Source organism: Lissotriton helveticus, chromosome 9 (assembly GCF_964261635.1).
Source record: "Lissotriton helveticus chromosome 9, aLisHel1.1, whole genome shotgun sequence".
Classification (NCBI taxonomy): Eukaryota; Metazoa; Chordata; class Amphibia; order Caudata; family Salamandridae; genus Lissotriton; species Lissotriton helveticus.
In genome coordinates this window covers 455310255-455322566 of record NC_136070.1, presented here as the reverse complement: position 1 = coordinate 455322566, position 12312 = coordinate 455310255, and positions in this window count along the sequence as shown.

The window sequence follows — 12312 nt, the reverse complement described above, 5'->3', positions numbered from 1 at the left end:
CAGGTCCTATATACAACCATTCAATTTCACTACTGAAACATCACTATTTTACAAAATACAAATCCTCTATCTTGCAAATGATCTTACCAAGCATTCCAACACCAAAGAAGCTCAATGTGCTTCCTAATCTGTGGTAACACAGGTGACATCATTGTGAAAGATTCAAATATATTTATTTAATCATACAGACACTATTTATTCCTTCTCAAAAATGTAAAAGTCATTTATTTGCCCCAAAATCGTTTTTTAAATAACACTTTAGAAACAGAGCGCAGGTCCTATGTACAAGCATTCAATTTCACTACTGAAACCTCACTATTTCACAAAATACAAATCCTCTATCTTGCAAATGTTGTTACCAAGCATTATCAAAAAACATGACACAAACCAACAGTAAAGAAGCTCAATGTGCTTCCTAATCTGAGGTAACACAGGTGACATGATTGTGAAAGGTTCAAATATATTTATTTAATCATGCAGACACTAATTATTCCTTCTCAAAAATGTAAAAGCCATTCATTTGCCCCAAAATCGTTTTTTCAATAAGATTTAAGAAAAAGAGCGCAGGTCCTATGTACAAGCATTCAATTTCACTACTGAAACCTCACTATTTCACAAAATACAAATCCTCTATCTTGCAAATGTTGATACCAAGCATTATCAAAAAAATGACACAAACCAACAGCAAAGAAGCTCAATGTGCTTCCTAATCTGAGTTAACACAGGTGACATGATTGTGAAAGGTTCAAATATATTTATTTAATCATGCAGACACTAATTATTCCTTCTCAAAAATGCAATAGCCATTCATTTGCCCCAAAATCGTTTTTTTAATAAGATTTAAGAAAAAGAGCGCAGGTCCTATGTACAAGCATTCCAGGTCACTACTGAAACCTCACTATTTCACAAAATACATTTCCTCTCTCTTGCAAACATTCCTACCAAGCATTATCAAAAAACATGACACAAAACAACAACAAAGAAGCTTAATGTCCTTCCTAATCTGAGGTAACACAGGTGACATGATTGTGAAATGTTCAAATATATTTATTTAATCATGCAGACACTATTTATTCCTTCTCAAAAATGTGAAAGCCATTAATTTGCCCCCAAATCGTTTTTTGAATAACATTTTAGAAAAAGAGCGCTGGTCCTATGTACAAGAATTCAATTTCACTACTGAAACCTCACTATTTCACAAAATACAAATCCTCTATCTTGCAAATGTTGATACCAAGCATTATCAAAAAACATGACACAAACCAACGGCAAAGAAGCTCAATGTGCTTCCTAATCTGAGGTAACACAGGTGACATGATTGTGAAAGGTTCAAATATATTTATTTAATCATGCAGACACTATTTATTTCTTCTCAAAAATGTAAAAGCCATTTATTTGCCCCAAAATCGTTTTTTAAATAACATTTAGAAACAAAGCGCAGATCATATGTACAAGCATTCCAGGTCACTACTGAAACTTCACATTTTTACAAAATACAATTCCTCTTTCCAGCAACAACTTTTTATCAAGCATGTTCAAAAAACATGACAAAAAGTCACATTAAAAAAACACATTTTGCTTCCAAATCTTCTCCATAGAGTATACAAGTCTCTATCTATATTAAATGAATCATTACTCACCTTTACAAATGCTTTGGGAGATTGAGAACAGTATCAGACACACACACCAATATTTATTTAGCAGAGCAAAAGGTATGTACTCCAGGCACTGCAACCATGAATGGCACAGAAAACCTCTAATTCTACACACATATCCCTCATGTTAACCAATTAAAACTCTTCCCTCTATATTTTCAAACCAACACCCTTCCCCCCCTCAGCCCTTTCTACCAGTTACCATAGCAACTCCCTCCTCACTGAACTCTCAGGTTTAAAAGTTTATTCTACAATGTTGCAAATGAACTCAGCAAGGATGTTTGACCTCTCAATAAACCAGCTTATCCGGTGCTATGTTTCTTTAAATGACTCTTTCTAAACCATTCAAATTACTTCTTTCACAGAACAGAACCATGCACCCTAACTTTCAGTTTTCAACTATCTGAATCCACCAATCTTTGCTTGTGATTCAAGAGCACTGAAACTCCACAGTTTTTTTTGCAAACTCCTACTGTTCCAACTGCCATTTTATTCCTACACTTCATCTGACTGCACCAGAACCTCCTCTCACCATGTATTCTGTCTGGATTATTGGACATAGCTACATCCACTGGGCTCAAAGGTATGCAGCTCTCAGAAATTTTCACAACCTTGATTTACCAAATGTGCACATCAGGTGGATTGGCCAAAGTGGATTAAGATGTCATCAATTGATATCATTGGTGAAAACCTTTCACCATCTGCCACACCCTGACCTTATAATTTTGCACTGTGGTGGAAATGACCTAGGCACTTTGACTGGGGTAGGTCTGGAAATGGTTTTAAAGGACACATTTGGGCAATTGATGACACTTTTTCCACAAACTGCCTTGGTATATTCCATTATATGCCAAAGACAGAAATGGAAGTGGTCCAACCAATTTTGTCCACAATTTGAGAAAGCACGGAAACATGTGAATAAATCTGTTTCTGCTTACATGAGAGACTATGGAATGGGTTCAATATACAACAATAACTTGCGTTACAACATGCAAGATATCTACAGAGGAGATGGTGTGCACTTCTCAGATGAGGGGAATAGAATATTCCTCCTGAATTTAAGACTGTGCATTGGAACCTACTTGTAGGTACCTAAATCAACCACAGAACCCAAAAGCTCTTTTCAGGGCTACCCTACCTCTGATCACTCAAAATTATTATTTTACTCTAACTTTGTTCACTATTTTTCACCAAAGTACGCTCCCCGGTACGCTCCCCGGTGCGCGCACCGGGCGCTTCCCCCGCGAAAATTAAAAAAAAATTATATTTTTTTTGGTCTATATGGGCCTCCTAAGCCCCCCTCAGAAAACCTAGGGGGTCAAGGGGTGTCTACCGTGCCCCCTTTTACCTATTCTCAATGTTGTTTGTCCTCCATCTTGTGTCTCAAATCTACCGAAACACAAGATGGAGAACTCCCGTAGCGCTGCCGGTACGTGTACCGGGGCGCACACCGGTAAGCGCTCCCAAAAAATTTTAAAAGTTAATTTACATAAAAACCTCTGTAGAGATTTTCACCAAATATAGAATAGGCCCTACTACATACCAGTCCCTACCATTTTCCCAAATTTTGTCGAATTCCATTGAGCCATTTGGCCTGTAGCCCTGTCTAAATATCCTGAGGTAAATTACATGACTAAAACACATATGAAAGTGTTAGAATTTGCAACCAATGAAAATGTTACTTTCATTTTGTATTTTTATGTGCTGACATTTCATTGGTTATAGACATAAATATATAGGGAAACACGGCCATTTTGACTAGTACTACCTGAGGTACATTTATAAAAGATTTCCTCTGAAAACATCAACTCCTTTCTGAAAGGTAAGTTATTAATTTGTAAGGGCAACTATGTTCTGCACTTTAACTTAAATTGGAAAAACGATTTTCTTTTTTACTGTCCCTCTGTTATAGTTATAGATTGAGATAGGTTTCTCTGTTATAGTTATGGATTGAGTTAGGCTTCTCTGGTATAATTATGAATTTACTTAGGCTTCATCACATGCACTTTTTTATATTTCTACTTCCTGCCTGATACCATACACTGCCCAAAGATAACTTCACTGTTAAAAACTCAGAAGTACCTGTCTGAACTTAAACCCAACAGTGCCCTAACTCTACTGATATAGTTATTTTTTATGCAATTTACAGCAAAAAATTGGAAGGTAAAGAGGAGACCAATACAATTTCTTTTGAAATTATGGATAAGGACATTCTTAATGAAGACTGTCTTGTAGCAATTGAATCATGTAATGAAAATTTGGAGGACATTCCTGATGATGTAATGTTAGAAGTGTTATTAAATTATGAACAATCTCAACAATAAATTTATATTTAATAATTAAAAATTGTTCGAGACATTATTCATTTTTATATGTAATTCATGAAATACTACCAACATGATTATAATATAAACTGAGACTTACAGTATACTGTGCAACTTTTTTGTGTTACATAGTAAGTTTGCTCATAGTTACTTCCTTTCTCCCACTATATTATCTCCAATGTGTTTTTCACATCTCTTTTTCATCTCCTGCCTCCATTCTCTCACTGTCTGTCTCTAATGCACCATATCACCGCCAATTTGGTGTAGATTCAGAAGAGAGTAACATATAATACTTGAAAACATCATAAGGGAGCAGGGTAGACTACCCATGATCCCCTAGGCCTTCTCAGGGAGTCCTTAAAGGATCTGTATCTGCTTTCCTGACAGACTATGGTATGGATTCCATATACCACAATAACTTCTGTAACAACATGCAAGATATCTACAGAGGAGACGGTGTACATTGAATTTAAGACTCTGCATTGGTAACTACATGTTGGTACTTAAATCACCCATACAACACAACAACTCTATTCCGAGCTACCCTACCTCTAAGCACTTTAAATTATTATTTTACTGTTTCACTTGGTTGTCCCCATGGTACGCTCCCCGGTACGCTCCCCGGCACGCGTACTGGGCGCTTCCCCTGCGAAAATCAAAAAAATTTGCCCTGCGGGGCCCTTTTATGGCCCCCACATCAAAACTATGGGGTCAGGGGGGGTCTACCCTGCCCCCTTTTGGTCATTTCCCCCTTTGTTTTTGCCACCTCTTGTGTCTCGATCCTACCGAGACACAAGATGGCAGCCGCTCCGGACTGTTTGGAATGTTGACAGACACCCGAAAGCCAATCAGCTTTCCGCTCGCGAACTCGCGTTACGCGCAGGTACGCCCCCCGGGGCGCGTACCGGGGCGCGCTTATAGATATATATATATTTTTTTTAACCTAAATTACTCAAAATCCTCTGGAGCACATATCTTGAGACATAGCAAAGGCACATCGGGCTACCAGTCCCTACAATTTTGCCAAGTTTGGTGGAAATCCATTCAGCCATTCGGGCTAAAAGTGAGTCCAACCGCCCTATGGAAATTAACATGGGGAAAACACGTTTTGGGACCCCCCAAATATCTCGGCCCCCGCTTCACGAATCCCACCAAACTTTCAGGGAAGGAGCAGAGCGGAGAGGGCCATCTTCTTTGAGAAAATCGTGAAGATTCGTCCACTGGCGCCAAAGTTATTCTCAATAGAATGTTGCGGATTTCCTATGGAAAACAATCCTAACTATAACTACCTACTGGCGACCGCCAGTAGGTAATATATATATATATATATATATATATATATATATATATATATATATATATATATATATCCAACAACAAAAAGTTCACGTGGCACACTTCTTGGCAGATAAATCTCAGTTTTAATCACTCAGGTCTTCAGCAAAACTCCTACGCGTTTCGAACAAACGTTCTTGGTCACGGCAGTGTTCTACAATTAGTCCTTCTTTCATTTTACATTTTATGCTTTCACCATTTACAAAGTGCATGACCTGCAAAGCCTGCAAAATAGGTCAAAATACCACCACACTAAGAGACCCCACTGGAAAAGAATTCACAATCAAAACAAAAATAACCTGCGAATCATCATTTGTGGTATATATGCTGAGATGCTGCTGCGGAAAAGAATATATAGGCAGCACGAAATGCCCTCTGAAAAAAAGAATATTGGAGCATATCCGAGCGATACAGAATGATGACAATGCCTATGCCATGGCAAAACATTTGAAACAACATGAAGGAAAAACATGGCAGGACATAAAGTATTTGGGACTAGCGACAATTCCAAATCAAGAACGCGGGGGAGATAGACTCTTAAAGTTGAGAAGACTGGAGTCGAAACTGATAATTAAATTTAAAACAATGTATCCCAAAGGCTTGAATGCAGATGAGGAAATGCATGTTCATTTGTAAAATAATTGCAGCGAAATCAAAAATGTGATACAGTATGTTTTGCGTACAATGCGGACCTCTAAAGTTGGTGAATTTACTTAATGAATTAATTACATGGGCTTAAATACTAAATACATCAGCAGGGGCACATATGTGGGGCAAAGGGCACTCAGCCCTAGTAACAACTTAATCTAAGGATGACACATCCCAGAGATCGCAGCACATAACAAAGTGCAAACGATATTAAAAACACGAAAGTGCATAATGATACGTAATAAATATCCTACTAAAGGATTAATACGTATTAGCTGGGACTGGATCCTTAGAATTCTCCCCACATAAATGCCCAATGCATATTAACTGAAAATAAAGTTAAAAAGAAAAGAAAAAGTTACAAAACGCTAAATAAAACTACATAGCCCATAATGCATCGCCGTTATGAGACATATGGTGAAAGCATAAAATGTAAAATGAAAGAAGGACTAATTGTAGAACACTGCCGTGACCAAGAACGTTTGTTCGAAACGCGTAGGAGTTTTGCTGAAGACCTGAGTGATTAAAACTGAGATTTATCTGCCAAGAAGTGTGCCGCGTGAACTTTTTGTTGTTGGAAATTAACTGAGACACGCTCCCGGTCTCAAAACGCGGGCACCAACAGTAGCGTTCCCTCTGTGACGGGGACAGTTGAGAGGATATATATATATATATATATATATATATATATATATTACCTACTGGCAGTCGCCAGTAGGTAGTTATAGTTAGGACCTAGTTTCCATAGGAAATCCTCAACATTCTATTTGGATTAACTTTGGCCCTGGTGGATGAATCTTTGCGAATTTCTCAAAGAAGATGGCTCGGTCCGCTGCGCTCCTTCCCTGAAAGTTTGGGGGGGATTGGTGAAGTGGGGGCTGAGCTAAAAGGGGGGTCCCAAAACGTGTTTTCTCCATGTTATTTTCCATAGGACGTTTAGACACTGCTACAGGACGAACAGCTGAATGGATTTATAAGAAATTTGGCAAAACTGTAGAGTCCGGCTCGCAGATTACGCTTTTTTTGGAATGGTGTAAATCCGTTCAGTAGTTGATGAGAACATTAAAGTTAAAGTCAATTATATATCTGTAAGCGCGGACGGGTGCGCGTACTCAAGCGGCTGCGCGCGAGCGGAATTATTTTTTTTGCTGCGTGACGTCTGTTAACGTTCGATTCGAAGGAAATCAGGAAGTGTTGACCGCCATTTTGTCACTGCGAGTAAATATATTGTCATTTCAAAGCGTTGGAACATGGAAAGGGGAGAAGGTAGAGATTGTTTTGCTGCATAGGTTCTCTCAGGGTGTGCAGTAAGGCCCTTAAACGCGAAAATATATATATATTTTTTATTTTAAAGTTGCGGGGTGCACGCACCCGGGCGCGCACACCTATTTACAAGAGTGTGAAAATGGAGATAAATCAGAAGTTTGAGTGCTTTGATATAAGGTGGCTCTGAAAAGAGCCCTTGTGTTAATTGAGTTTTTTCTGCATTTATAAGTAAGTACCGATGCAGAGTCTGATGTTGCAGAGGAAGATTCTGTTTCCCTCATCCGTGAAATGAACACCATCTGTCCTATAGATGTCTTGCATGTGGTAACGCAAGTTGTTGTGGTAAATAGAACCCATGCTATAATCTCTGAGGAAAGCAGAAACAGATTTATTAACATGTCTCCTTGCTTTCTCAATTTGTGCACAATGTTGATTGGACTAATTCCATTTCTGTCTTTGGCATATATTGGAATATACCAAGGCAGTTCTGGCTTCGTTATTACGAGCACTAGAAAACAAGACATTCTGGGCAATACCATCCTTGACGCAGCCTTTTATTCTACAAGATGGTGTCTTTCAAAAGCCAGGGGTATAGGATTATGTAACAAGCGAGCCATTTAATTGAAAAAACTAAACGTGACAAACGGTTGCAGGATCAGTGAAGGTTGATTTTTTAATTGAAAGTATAACAGGATCAGTTACAATAAAATCGTCAATACGCATACCATGGGCGAGTATCATGGGTAACATTATTTCGAAGCTTTATTAATACAATAATCAATAATGAAAAATCGACATCAATAGGGTTGTCCGTATTCCTAGTCAGTACCCTTCCCCGCCCGCAATGTGCATAAAGACCGCATACATCCCCATAACGTCAAGGCTAAGTAACTAGAACGTCATAAGGAGTTGCAATTCGCTCCCATACTGGCGCCATTTTGGTCGAGGTCAGGCAGGACCAGAGTATAGTTCAATGTGTCCAATAAGTAGCGGCAGGACCAGAATCCCTTTCGGCAGTTCTGGCTTCGTCATTACGAGCACTAGAAAACAAGACATTCTGGGCAATACCACCCTTGACGCAGCCCTTTATGCTACAAGATGGTGTCTTCCATTCAGAAAATATTGTTGGCAGCATTTTGAAAGGAAAGATAAACGGCCGTTCTCCTAGTGAGTCTCACATTGTTACATTTATGAAGAAAAAGCCTGACGAATGTACAAACTGAAAACCAGTTTTTGTCTGCATAGCTTCAGCAGCAACACTTGAGTCAGCTTTGTGTGAAGCCGCCATCTTGATGCAATCAATACCGTCCCCCTGCACACATTCAGGGACCAGGCCGCATTGCGAGGGCACCGCAGGACGTGTCTTCAGGTCAAACGGATTGTGGGACAAGGTCCAGAAGACAAGAGTCACCAAAAGGCTAAAAGTCCCGCCGGACCCCGGGAGCCGGCCGCCTATGTCGGGGGCGATCTCAGATGGTGTCTTCCATTCAGAAAATATTGTTGGCAGCATTTTGAAAGGAAAGATAAACGGCCGTTCTCCTAGTGAGTCTCACATTGTTACATTTATGAAGAAAAAGCCTGAAGAATGTACAAACTGAAAACCAGTTTTTGTCTGCATAGCATCAGCAGCAACACTTGAGTCAGCTTTGTGTGAAGCCGCCATCTTGATCCAATCAATACCGTCCCCCTGCACACATTCAGGGAGCAGGCCGCATTGCGAGGGCACCGCAGGACGTGTCTTCAGGTCAAACGGATTGTGGGACAAGGTCCAGAAGACAAGAGTCACCAAAAGGCTAAAAAAAGTCCCGCCGGACCCCGGGGGCCGTCCGCCTATGTCGGGGGCGATCTCAGATGGTGTCTTCCATTCAGAAAATATTGTTGGCAGCATTTTGAAAGGAAAGATAAACGGCCGTTCTCCTAGTGAGTCTCACATTGTTACATTTATGAAGAAAAAGCCTGAAGAATGTACAAACTGAAAACCAGTTTTTGTCTGCATAGCATCAGCAGCAACACTTGAGTCAGCTTTGTGTGAAGCCGCCATCTTGATCCAATCATTCATTCATTAAATCTTTATTTCGGCACGAGTGCCATAAAAGAGCAATGCATATATTACATTACATTTCATTATAATAAAACATTACCATAAATAAAACATTAGTTTAAAAAGCAAAATAAACAAAAAACTACGGCAATTTAGGAGCTGGGTTGAACAAAACATTACATTCATAGGTCAAAATAGGGAGCATCCTAGCAATTCCAAGCGGATTAATTATATTACATTACAAACAGTGCCCCGATTTTTTCCTTGTATAGAATATGGAAAGTAGGAATCTACTAACACTAAATATTATTTGTTGAGAGGTGTTAGTTGTTAGGATTCTCACCGCCTGTGCACTGGAGCTCAGGCCTAAAAGAAGGCAAATGGGTTTAATCCATCTCTTTCTGGCCTGTTTATAACAAGGACAAAAAAGGAGGATATGTTGCTCGTTTTCAATCTGATTGTAAGTACACATAGAGCAATTCTCATCCATTGTCGGAGTTCCTGCAGCACGATTTCTAGCCCAACGGGCCAAGGTAGTGTTTATTTGTAAATTTCCATAAACAAATTTTGAGAAATAAAGTTTTTGCTAGTGGGGGCTCTATTTCATCCATAAAGGTCTCATACATAGGTTCATTCTTAAAGTTTAGGAACCTTGAAACCAAGGTCCCGCTAGTACTATTACTTATAGTCCTATTTAGTATGAAACTCCAAAATGCCCTTTTTAATATTGATTTGGGGTTTGCGGGTAGGTGTTCGGGGTTCTCCCAAAAAATTTTCAGCCCTATATTACTTAACCAAATCTTGATGTGTCTTAACCATGGGATGTCACCCTGATTATCAAGTTTAATAACTTCTTTTAATCCATCTCTATAATCTTGGAGTTCAGGGACATGCCATAGTCTGACCCACAGCATCAATGGTCGAATCAAGACTTGGTGATCAGTTCTTTTGAAGTTTAGATCAAGTTCCAGGGGGACTAAAGGAGTACCTCTTGGGACCCTTGCCAAACTTCGCATGAAGTTATTGTCTAGGAGACTGAACGTTTCCTTTGAACCGGGACCCCATATTTCTGCCCCATAAAGGACCGCTGATTGAACCTTGGCTTTAAAAAGTTCCATCACGGGAGAAGCTGCTTTACTTGTACTTAAATTTTGCTCCCTAAGAATAGGTTTAACATTCTGGACAAAAATTAATTTGCTTTTATCCAATTGGGCTTTCCAAGTAAAGTTGGAGTCCAAAGTCACCCCCAAATACGAAAAATGAGGGACGGATTCCAGCTTTTCACCGTTTAATGTAAGGCAGCCTCTATCAGGTTTTATGGGATTCAGGGCCATATGTTTTGTCTTCTTCACGTTGATTTCAAGCCCCTTCTGACTGCAGTATTCGTTAAAAGTATCTATAATTATCTGCAGACCATTTTTCGTTTGAGAAATCAAAATGGTATCATCAGCAAATAGTAGCGATGTCACCTTCACACCATTCAGTTTCGGGGAGTCATTTTTACATCTCTCCAAGAATTGGGGAATATCGTTTACAAACAGGGAAAAGAGCGTGGGGGCCAGGACGCAACCCTGGCGGACTCCACGCTCGATGGGTATCTTCTGGGTTAATTCACCATTTGGACCCCATCTAATTCTAGCAAAATTCCCTGCGTGTAGCTCCCTTATCTGAGTGACAAGGTTGTTTGGCATACCTGCTGAACTCAAAGTTTTCCATAGGAGATTGCGAGGCACCAAGTCAAATGCTGCCCTTAAATCGATAAAGGCAACATATAAATGGCACCTTTTAATCACCACGTACTTCCAATAGAGGCAGCAGAATCTAAAAATCTGATCTATTGTGCTGATGTTAGATCTAAACCCTGCTTGGAACTTAGTCAATATTGCATTTTCATCTAGCCAGTTATTCACGCGTAAAAGAATGTGGCGTGAATACATTTTTTGTAAAATATCCATTAGACTTATTGGCCGATAGTTGCAAGGATCCATCCTATCTCCCTTTTTAAAAATTAAAACAATTTCCGCTCCTTTCCAGCTCTCCGGAAATTCTAAAGTGCCTGCGAATACGTTACATAAAAAATTAATATATGGTACCCATACAGCTAAGTCATGCTTGTATAGGTCCCCAGGAATTTTGTCCAAGCCTGGTGCTTTTCCTGATTTAATCTGGGTTATTGCCAGTTCTGTTTCTCCTAAAGTAAAGGAGAGTTGGTCTGCCGGGGGTTCATAATTTGATGCATGCATATCCAAACATGGGTCATCATATTTTTTGTATAAATTTGTAAAATGGGTAACCCAAGTTTGTTCATCCAGGAAAACATCCTTGACCACCCTGCCCACCTTATTTCCATTTGCCACTAGCCTCCAAAAGGCAACATTGTCACGTGCCCTAGCTGCTTGCAGCAGATTGGCCCATTTGTCTTCCTCCCATGCCATCTTTGCAGCCCTTTGTACAAATTTGTAGTTGTTCCTCGCTTGTTTTACATCAAAAGGAGATTTAGCCTTAATTGCAATCAATAATTCCCTCTTTGATTCTCTACAGGATCTGTCGTACCAAGGTTTACTGTGGGACAGATTCTGGGTCTTCTGTTGGGTTTTTTTGGGCATCTTGGTAACCAGTAATTTTAATTCTTTAAAAAAGTTTTGGTGTAATGGCAGGAATGCAGTTGTTGTTGCGTCCTCTCCCATTGACGCCAAATAAGGGCCAAACGTCCCAGCCAGAAGTGAATAGATTTCACTGAGGATATCATTACGGTCCAATATGAGTGGCCATTTCAGAGATCTTCTATTATTACTAATATGAATCTCAAAATTGGAATTCACCCCTTCCTCAGTTGTGCTTTGTTCGACCATATTATTAAAGAGTAAAGCATCTAATGTCAAAATTAAGGGAAAATGATCGCTTTCAAATCGCTCCAGTACTTCAAAGTCCAGGAGATTTGGCCAGAGGGGGATAGAAACGATGACAAAATCTAAGTTACTTTTATAAGTATTTCTAGAGAATGTTGGTTTCTTAGAGCTGTCAGATGGTAACCTTCCGTTGC